Source organism: Camelus ferus, chromosome 2, assembly GCF_009834535.1.
Source record: "Camelus ferus isolate YT-003-E chromosome 2, BCGSAC_Cfer_1.0, whole genome shotgun sequence".
NCBI lineage: Eukaryota > Metazoa > Chordata > Mammalia > Artiodactyla > Camelidae > Camelus > Camelus ferus.
In genome coordinates this window covers 8,316,660-8,327,873 of record NC_045697.1, presented here as the reverse complement: position 1 = coordinate 8,327,873, position 11,214 = coordinate 8,316,660, and the positions used below count along the sequence as shown (strand labels likewise).

Below are 11,214 nucleotides of genomic sequence, written 5' to 3'. Positions count from 1 at the left end.
GACAAGTTAAGAAAGCTTTTGAAGTAGTGAGCACACCATCTGTGGAGGTGATCAAGTAGAGGCTGACCAGTTCTCAGGGATGTGTCTGGGAAGTTTTTGTTTTGGAGGAGTATGAGCTCGGTAACCTCTGTGGGAGTCAACCTAGTCTGAGACACTGAGACACTACAAAGAAAAATAACCTGTGGTAGAGCCAACTTCATTGCTAAATCCTCTGGAATGAGAAATCCTTCCATATTTAGATTCCATATTTAGAATTCAAGTGAGTTGAATCTTCTAAAATAATCCCCAGTCCCTCTAGGGGATTGCTGCAATCAAGCTATCCATCAAGAAAATATTTGAGACAGAGACAGACACTCAGCCTATTTACAAGAAAAGCAAAGAATTTGGAATCGAGGGAATTTATGCTTAAATTCGAAGTCTAGGACTCAGTGGATTTAGACAATTTGTTTAATCTCCTTGATCGTGGATTTCTCACCTCTGAAACAAGGATGGTAACATCTACCCTGCTTATTTTATGGGGTTGATGGGAGGACCATACCAGATAGTGTATGGTAAGGCATCGTGAACTGCAAAGCACATCCATTTTCATTGCAAGTTTTTTTAAAAAATTGAAGAACAGTTTATTTACAATGTTGTGTTAGTTTCTGGTGTACAGCGTAGTAATTTTAAAAAACATGATTCTCCCTACCATCCTGAGATGTTGACAAGGCTGGTGGTATGCTCACAAGCCAAATAGATGTGGACGAGCTGCATTATTTAAAGTAGGCTAAACTATGGTAACAAAAAAATGGAAGAATTTATAAGAAGTCAATGTGAATAGCAGATTATTTCTGGTTGATGTTGATAGTTCAACAATAATTCACAGACCCAGGCAACTCCCAGTTCGTGGCTCTGGCTCTCTCTGGAGTTTCATTCCATCCTTACTACCCAGTAGGACAGTGAAAGGAGGATATAGAGACAACACACTTAACCTCTTAAAAGCTATGCCCAGAAATGGCCCCCATCAAGTCCACTCACGTTCTGTTGTCTGGAACACACTCACATGGCCAAATCATGCATGAGCACCTGGAAACTGTAGCCTGGTGTGGGCCCAGGACCGTGGGAAAGATCGCTGGAGGTAGGATACGTCAGATCATTGTAAGTGGTGACGCTCATGCCCACAGGTTTTAGGTTTTTTCATTGTGATTGTTATTGCCATCCTGGGAAGTTGAACATGGATTTTAATTTTAATGAACAGTCAACGGTCTCTGTCTCAAGACTCTCATGGCTATGGCACGCTCACAACTAACGTTTAACTGGTTCTAGTGTCTGGACTTAGTAGCAGCCCAGCCTCATCTACTCAAACGTGCCATAAGCAACTGGGAAATGCCTGGATGAAACTAAGAATCAATTACCAGATCTCTAATCTCCTCCTGCTACTTAATTCTGCCTTTACGGAGCACCTACCTTGTGCCAGGCATGTTGCTGAGTATAGGATGCCTAACAATAGACAGAACATGGTGCTTACTGTCAAAGAGCTCACAGACAGTATCAATTTATTTTCCTTGGTTTCTCCAAAGGTGTTTCTTCCTCCTACCTGGTCTTTGTCAGTCCAACGTGCATAAATATTTTTAAACTGTTTCTTAAACGCTGTGATGAAAGTGACTTCATCTCACAAAAGCTGGCCATGTTTTCCCTTTCATCCTATTTCTCGGTCCTTCTCTGTGGAATGAATATTTGATGCTTTAAGAAAAGTGTCAGTTTAGTGATAGATACCAAATAACATGTGCAAGGAACACCTCACGGGATGACAGGTGTGAGCTGGGTTATAAAGCTGCTTTCTCCAGTATCAGCTGGGATGCTTAGCTTGCTGCTAACAGAATCCCCTGCTTCACTTAACCTAAGCGATAAGAAAAAAGCTGACGTTTCCTCTACAGAGAGAAACTCCAAGGTGGGGCGGTTCCAAGGCTGGGTAATTTTGTGATTCAGCCACGACGTCAAGGACTCAAGCTGTCTGTGTCAACGTTGCTACTCAGTATGTCCCCTCCTAGTCACAGACGACCGCTGTGGGTCCAGTTGTTCCAGGATCTAGGAAAAGACATGTCTAGGAAGAGTCTCACTTACACGTCCTACTCCAGTCACACCACTGCAGGAGCAGCAGCAGAAGCTCCCTGTCAGACCTCCCCTCTGTCCACAGTGGCATATGGTCAGCTTCCGTAGGTCAGTTTTCCTTCCCTAAGTCAATTACTGGCAAGAGGAATGGAATTACTGTGACTGGTCTAGTTAAGCACAAGGCTGGGTGGAGGAGGGTGTATCATCCAAACAAAGTAACATTGTTGTTAGCAAGAAAGGAGGACGGTGTACCTGTTTCCTTTAGGAAACAAGAACATTGGCTACACCATCAGTACCCAGGTTTCATCCCAGATGCTCCTGTTACTGACTGGTTTTATTTTTCTAACTTCCTCTCCTGTTTTCTACTTCGGCTATTTTCTCAGCTCTACGCACCACTCTGTCTCCCAGCTGTACTCCCCACCCCGCATCCTTCAGGCTGGACCAGCCTGCTCCGATGATACATGAAGGCAGCATGGCACACGCTCTGCTGAGATGGGTAAGACTGGGGGTTGTGACAACTGCCAGCTACATTTTTGTGTGTGTGCAAAGTAACAGGATATTAGCTTAAATAAAATAACTTCTGAGTTCCATGGGCAGAATTCAAGAACTGTTTCTCCCCCCTCTTTGACATGCCCCACTGCAGAATACTCAACATAATTAATCATTAATTCTGCAGTTGAAAATTGGTATTTTTAAATCAATGCCAGGGGTTCTGCAGAAGTGAGGCAAGGTCCTCTGTAGAAACAGGTGGGTTTGGGCAGGAGGGCTCCAGAATTCCCCACTCACCTAATCCCAACTCACACTTCACTACAGAAATGCTGGTGTTCCTGTCTGTTATATATGCATCAAACATCATATAGAACACTTCTTTTGAGTGAAATTTCTGACTATATAAAAATAACTTTAAAATGTCTCTTAAAGGTAGTCATTTAGGTGCCCCTCATTCCTTTTGACCTCAAACTTCTCAAAGTTTATACTAGATCTTATCTCCCTACTTCCAAACTCTTGACTCCATTGACCATGTATTTGATGCTACCTTCAGACCCTAGAAAATCTGACATGTGTTCTGACTCTACCTCTTGGCTCTTCACGTAGGATTTCTCTTAATATGCGATCGTCCTCCTTTCGTCCACCACCTCCAAATTAAAAGAAGGTGTCCTCTGTCATCTCTGATGAGAACCTGTAGATCTGATTTCCAGCTCACCTCTTTTTCCAGCACCTTAGCTGGTTCCTGATCACAACCGTTCCAGTCCCATTTGTACCAAGGAAGAAAGGTTTGAACACTGCGTAGCATTCCCTTGGACTGATTCTAGGAAGTCCCTCGGCAGTTCTGAGGCTCCCTTAAGCCCTTAGGTGGCTCGCAGCAATTCTCATTCCCATCGCAGGGGTGATTCTCTGGGCACCGAGCTCTTTGTCTTTCACTAGGAGAATGTCTGCTCTGAGAAGCCAATCCCTTCTGTTTCAAAGGCTGAATTCATTCCTTTTGCTGCCTGAAATCTCGACTATGACTACACTTGCCTCTTTAAACATGGTAAATATCTTGCCCACAGAATCTGTGGAATTCTTGTCTCCTGAGACAGATGAAATTGCACTGGACCTGGTCCTCAAAAAGATGATTATTGTGCTGGCAGGGGGACAGGTGGGATGACCTGAAGGTCTCCTCTGGCTCTAATTCTGATGATGTGATTCTAACCAGATGGGGCCAATGGCGCATTAGACGTCTATCGATGCTACCTCTGTGCTTTTCATCCTGGGTTTATTCTTCTGGTAACTGTATATTTTCTTTGGCCCGGGCTCTCCATTTGTGATGCACAGCATGTGCGTCACAAAAGCCTTTTGTGTCTCGCACGGAACAGGCTGTAAAGGGTTCCTGAAGGAACTGAGCAAATCGGATGTCTGCATCTACATTTTCATTTTCTGATGGAAACCCTGCGATCCTTCACAGATTACGGCTTTTAGTGTATTTTGTTTATTTGAATATGGCCAAAGACATGACTTCTTAATATTATGGTGTCATGTCTGTGTCTGAAGAAAAATAATAAACCATAGTACAGTATCACACCATGTATGGTTTTTTCCTTAATAAGGGAGCAGGGTAGTTATTAAACAGTCATTTAAAGACAGTTGGATCGTCGTTAGAGAAATATAAACTGCCTGGAGACCAGAGTTTTTTTTATGACTTTAGCAATTTCATATATTAGGCATTACATTTACTTGGAAATGTGCACTGTCCACAGGTTTCTTTTTCATCTGTACTACACTGGGAAAAGACGGAGTCTATTGATGCAAGAGCTGAGGGATTTCTCGGTGGCTCATTTTCGGGTTTACCAACATGGCACTGTCTCATCATGGACCCTGTCATGAACTGAATGCAGAGCCTGGCTATAGAGGTAGGAACATCTGTGCTTAGAACTGGGCCAGCTGAGCACTGGGCATCTTTTATGGTAGGACACATTCGATGTTTCCTAATTTTCCCGTATTGAGAAGCAACCCATGGTACTTACTGGTTTGGTCATCTTCTTGTGCTGGGGCCTAACGACACCCCATTGTATGTTGGATAGAATCCAAATCCCTTTGCCCAACATATAAATTTTTTCCTAATCAAACCTTAAGTTATCTTCTCTAGTCTCATTACGCTTCGATATTTCTTTCTGAATGCTAACCTAAAAAACCTAAAACCATTTGTCATCCCAAAACTAACACTTTCCAGCACATTTCAGTTTTTGGCTTACTCTTCCTTTTGTCTAGGTTTCCCACTCAGCTCATCTGCTCCTAGGGAACTCCTATTCATCCTTCAAAACACAAGTTAAGAGCCATTACCTTTCATTCAAAACATTCATCATGTATCTCCTAAATGCTGGATGCTGAGGTGGTTCCTGCCCTCACAGAGCTGGTTTAATCAAGTAGGAAAGGCAAAAAAGCTCAATAAGGAATTACAAGATGCACTTTCTGATAGGAGTTGTTCAAGGTGTCTGAGCTGAAGCACTAAAATAAAGTTTTAAAAAATGCTGTCTTGACTCAGTTTGAGACGTTGGCAAGAGGCCAGTTAGTTCCTCTTCCTGAGCAGCTGATGAAGTCTCATCTCCAACCACCTCCTTTTCTGGGCTTACACACTCTGAGCCACTGTAAACCTGCCTCATGTCCCCAAGGCCAACCCCGGTGCCCTAGAGCTTGCTGAAGTTGTTCCAAGTAGCCAATCCTAAGCCTGCTTACCTCGCCTTGCCCGTTCCTTCCTAGCGATGCCACCGTAAAGGCATTTGCCCACAGCTGCCCCCTTCTCCCTCCACCTTGTGACTCACCTGGGTGCTTCCCCACATGGCCCTGCGTGGCGTGCTGTGTTTTCCCCAGGGAACTGAGTAACAAAACTATAAAACTCTTTCCGGTTTCTTTCTCTTGAACTGTGTCTGGCTTCACCATGCCTCTCCCAAGGTAATATGGTTCGAACAAGCAGGGCACCTACTGCAGACTGGAGAGGGTCACAGGTTGAGACCTGTTCTGAAGGACGAGTAGGGGTTAAACAAGTGGAGTACGGGGAAGAGTGATATGGGCAGAGGAACCGGGGCTTCTAGAGGAAACAAGTGTGTTACGACCTGAAAGAAAGGCTGCCTGAGATGTTCAGGGACTGAGAAAATGTTATTGGGGCTGGGTGTTGGTGGGAGAGAGGAGAGAGTGGAGGAGAGAGAGGCGGGTGGAGTCCAGTCATGGAGCCTGTGAGCAGTGGTTCCGTGAACAGCGGCATCGGGTTTAAACGTCCATCAGACACACTCGCACTGTTTTCTGTCTCTGTGCTCACACTTTGTCTCCTTCGCTAGACTTAAACTCCTTGAAGGAAGGAACCATGTCTCATTCATCTTCGTATCTCCAAGATTGACAGGTGCATTTTGGGAATGTGAGTTGAAGGCGTTATTGAATTAAATTCCATCCAGCAGACTGACCATGTCCAATCGATGGTATCAGATAAAGGACACGGAAAAAGCCAAACACAGAATACAGTTTTCAAGCCCCAGAAATGGATTGTCTTAGCCTTACAATGTGATGTTTTGCTAAGACTCTAGAAGGTTCTAATCCTGTCTCAGTCCTCACTAGTGTGTGATCTCAGACATGTGGTATAACCCATTCAACTTTAGTTTCCCCAGCCATAAAATTAATATACTACTTAGCTCAGTGGGATTTTTCTTCTGGTGAAATTAGACATTGAAGGCAAAATACCGAGTGTAATTGTAACTAATAGAATTAGGTACTTGAAAGTGCTGGTTCCCTTGCCTCTCGTTCCCAATCTCACTCACCCCTGGAATGCTGACTAGAGGCATTTTAAAAGTGTGTCGAAGTCAGCTGAACATTGGAATAAACCCTCAAACTAATGACATAATTGCCTGTAACTGTTTAGGGATCATTGACTTAAAACTATAAGGAGATTCAAAGAACTCCTTGCCCAAGTCCTGCAATGTACACAGGAAAAGGGTAAAATCCAGAGGGCATGACTTTCTCTGTTAGAGTTATCGTCACACCCTGAGGCCTTGATTTGTCTTGTCAGCTAAATTGCAGACTCCCTTGGTCAGAGAATATATTATCCTCTCTGGTATTTCACAGAGCCGGACACACAGTAGGTGCTCAATAAATATCAAACAGTGAAAAGGTAATAGGATAAGTGAGGGAGGGCTTAGCACAGTGGTAGCGTGTGTGACTAGCATGCACGAGGTCCTGGGTTCAGTCCCCAGTACCTCCATTAAATACATAAATAACCTAATCACTCCCCACCAAAAACAAAACAAAGCAAAACAAAAATAAAATAAAAAATAATTAAAGGTAATAGGATAAGTAAATTAACATCTTGAGATTATACAATTTAAAAAATTGTTGGCTTTTTGATTGTTGCCTCACGTCCAGTTCTGTGCCATGTTGATTTTCTCAATTATATGAAATTTATATAATGTAATAATTCTTTTTTCAAGTTTAAATCATTTCCACATAACCAGTAATTACTTCTTAAGACTAATGTCCGCACAGTATTTCTTTGACTCTATATTCTGAAAATGGAAATGATCAGTGGGTGAGTTAAGAAATTAGTGCCTGTTTTTCTTTTGACTGAATGAGATTTCTAGCAGATGTTTGAACTATTAACTGCTCTCACCAAGACCATATCAAACCTATATTATAAGAAGTATGTGAGAAATGTATCAACCATTTCTTTTCTCTGGCTGGGGGCTGCAGTATTTCACTTTACTTTGGTTTGTATCTACCAACATAATTTTATGTCCAACAATGGAATTAAGCTTCTTGGGAAGTAATGATAACCACAACTGGACATTTGAAGAAGCAGTTGGTTCAATTCTATTAGGATGTCTTTCATTAGGAGGAAGTTTGAAATAACACTCTTTAATGTTCTTTCTAGATATAAAACTTAAGCAATTCTTGACACTTGGATGATGAACGCTTCCCAAAATTCTATTAGTCAAAAGCTGAATAAACCCCAATATTGGCATTCTGGAAAATATTTAAATGGTTTCCTTCTAGTTATTTTAGCAATAATGGAATTCAGCTCAGGAAGTTTATGTTAAATCCAATCTCACTGCAGTTTCAGTGAGCTTTTCACCTTGACTGATGGATGATAAAGAGTCAGGGCCTCTTTGAGCTGGATTGTGCCTCTTTTTATACCCCCATCCATTCTGGCTAAAAGGCACATTTCACGTAAATGGAGAGTTTTATTTAACGCAGATCCCAATCCAATTTGGTTTCCTTGTTATCAGATCGGACTCTTCAGAAGAAAAAATATGGTAGTTAATATTTACAAATATTGACTTCAGGCCAGCCCTTTGGAACTTAAAAATATAGACTCTTGATTTTCCAGTGATAACTCAGAAGGAACTGTTTCAGTTAGGGGGTGCACAGTTCCATATTTATACTCTGAAAACTGGTATGTAGGAAAGTGCGCAAATACTATTAGTCAAATTATTATTAGCATTTTTGCAATACAGCATGCGTTTTTGTAACAATACCACACTCACAGGGGTTGAAGAATTGAGCAGCAGTTTTAAGCTTTGCCCTCACAATCTTGTTAAATTGGAATAATAAAATCAGTGTAGCTGTAATTACAAAATATAGCATACTTACGGAAATATCTAAGATACTGCTGCACACAGAAGAAATATGGGAGGGTGGAGAAGGACTAGAATGATCCAAGTTTCTGGGCAAGTCTTGTAATCTTGCTGTTCCTCATCTTTTTCTCTGTTCACTTTGGATAACAATTTGTTTTGTTATTTCTATAATGAAGATCAAATGTGACAGTGTTTGTGGAAGCAACATCTAATCTAGCAAATAATTTAGTCTTAACTGCTCAGTCTGAAGTTGAAGGACAGAGAGACTTGGGAAGCAGAATCTGACCCCACATGATGCCTCTACTCCAGCTGACTGGTCAACAGATTGAGTACCTTTCATTTAACGTTCAGCATCAGGGTATGTGCAAACTCTGGAACTTCTCTTACTTGGGGCGTTCCCATTTCCTATTTGAAGAATTCCTATCTTGGGTCACATTTGTCTTAGAAAATTATCTGATCTAGTGAATTTATTTAGGCTGTGGTGTTAACGCATGAAGGTAGATGGATGCCATGTATCTTCATCTGCCCCCAGGGATGGCAAAACCTTTAGACAAGAAAAACATACATATATACATATATATTTATATAACATATGGAGGTTCAATTTTATTTACAGATATTGCAGAAAATGGGATTTTTATATTAAAGCAATTATGGATATACTTTAAGTCAGAAAGCCAAGTCCACATGAAATTTTAAGATAAAATAGAAAACTTTACATGAATCTCATGCTTTCTGTACAGTCCTACAGTTTTGTTTTCACAGGGGCACAAGGAAATTTCCTCTGTCATTAGGGGAACTTCAGTGGAAACGTTTCACAAACACTGATTAAAGTTGACTCCTCCAGAATAGTCTGTTTATGGGGAGGGTCTTAGAAGGCTCACTTGAATAAATGAGGACTCACAAGCACTTCAAAGCTCAGTGGCAAGAGATAGGTTCATAGGTTATGAATCTATACAAATTTCAGAAAAATAGAGATGGGAAAATTGATGAGACACAAAAAGCCAGAGAATGGAAAGGGAGAGTTAAGAAAGAGAACTTTCAGTTCACTTCAAATCACATTAATGTGGGTAATCATTTGACTTGCTCTTTTTTGGCTTAAAGTTTCTAGAATGAGACTGATCAACTTAAAGTCCATTGTTCTTCGGGGTGAATATCAGCATTTTTGGCTGGGAGAGTCTTGGTGGGGCTACTGTGTTGAAAGGGGTGCTTTAAGCTGAGTTGACATGACATGAATGTATTTTTGTTGTTCATAAAATAACGTGGATGGATAAACGAATGGAAGGAAAAGGAGATGTTGAAGACTGTGGGGGAGATATTTAACGTCTTTTGCCCCTTATCTGCCTTGGGCTATTACGACACTCCGGGATATTTTGACACTTTGGATACCTCTGGGAAGGTGGCTTGGTGCAGCAGGAAATTCAGACTTTGCTTAGTCATAAAAACGACCTGGGGCGATCGTTTAAATTTCACATGTTTAACCCGTATCTCAAACTTACCCAGTCAAGAGTTCGAGGTGGAGGCCTGGAAATGTATATTTGTATCAGGTGCTCCAGGTGATTCTATGACAAAAATACATAGAAAATACTGGTTTAGTAGAAAGAGATAGAAATTTTGAGCCAGACAGACCCACATAAGCATCCCAGACACTGACTAGCTGTATAACTGTGAGTACGTAAGCTTTTAGGTCTCCAGAATGGAAATCAGAACAATTTCTTTCCTACAGGATTGAACCAAACCATAGAAAACCATTCTGCCCATCACACCTGGCTCAAAATGGACACACAATACACATTTATTTCCCTCCATTCTTCCCCATGCAGGAACCCAATATTTTTTTTTCTCCTATTTTCTTCCCTTTGCTGGCTGCTTAGAGCCATCCCATAACTCATGGAAGGTCGTGTTCTTTTCCTTCCATGGACATGGAGTTTGGGCAGCATCTGTATGCACAGTAACTGAAGTCGACATCCCCTGAGTCTGTTAGAACTCTGTATCAGCCAAATATCTTTGCTTATTTTGTTCTTTCCATCCCTGGAGGAGTGTTTTGATAAGTAGCAGATATTTCAGTATTTAAGTCCTGAGTAGTCTTCTCAAAATCAAACAAATAAAAAAAATCAAACCTAAAAGAAAAATTTCCTACCCCACCTCAGCATTCAAACCTTATTGCCTCACTCCTTTACAAAAAGATCCAAACTCAAAGAGGAGAAATATTAGTCCCTGGAGAGAAATATAGCAAGAGGGCTAATGTTTACATAGTAATAGAATAAAGTGGATATAGTTATTCCATTGACAAGGTAATTTCTTAAATGGAAATTTCAGTTGTATGTTCAACATACATTCCATAAAGATCTATTGAATACTGTTGGGTGGTAAGCACTGGTATATATTAGGGATAGAGGATTAATTAGACATAGATCCTGCTTTCACAGATTAAGAGAGGAGGCAGATATACAAAGATAAACACACGGTAAGAACATATTAGTGGCATGAGTACTTTTAACAATTCTTTATTTCTGTGGGTTCATACTAACCCATGTTAACTTCCAGGCAACTTTGGAATAAAAACAATTTCCCCAGATATATTGCAATTATAATCAACAATCTTCTCATTCAGTCTCAACAATACCATTGGAACAAAGTTGCAATCTGTATTCTACATGTAACAGGTTTTAACTTTCTTTTCCAATATATTTTATACGGCAGCTTCTGTTATTACTACTACTCACTGCTCTCCTCCAGCACTTATTAAATTCCTGTTCATTAATAGATTGCAATGTTTTTTTTAATCCTCCAAAGAAAAAAGAAGGGATTAATATTTATTGAAAATCAACGAGGTGCCAGCTTCATTACGCTAGTTTTCCATACTCAGAGGTACAGCGAGATTTGGGAACAAGAAAAAAATAAGATTACCCTCCAAATGCTAAACCACAAAGCCAGCACATGGTGAAGGAAATTAGCCAGCCCTAAAAGAAGCAGCCTAAAATAACAGGGTCGAAATGACTCAAGGGGTTATTCCAATCCGGCAGTA

The 11,214-nt window shown here is 40.9% G+C and overlaps 1 long non-coding RNA gene across 1 annotated transcript; it reads left to right on the top strand.

The window, feature by feature from the left end:
- The first annotated feature begins 4,456 nt into the window (after nt 1-4,456).
- On the top strand, nt 4,457-8,389 carry LOC116667973. The gene is made up of 3 exons (XR_004324985.1): nt 4,457-4,481; nt 5,904-5,980; nt 8,363-8,389. It is a non-coding gene; the product is annotated as an uncharacterized LOC116667973 (long non-coding RNA).
- The last annotated feature ends 2,825 nt before the right edge of the window (nt 8,390-11,214 follow it).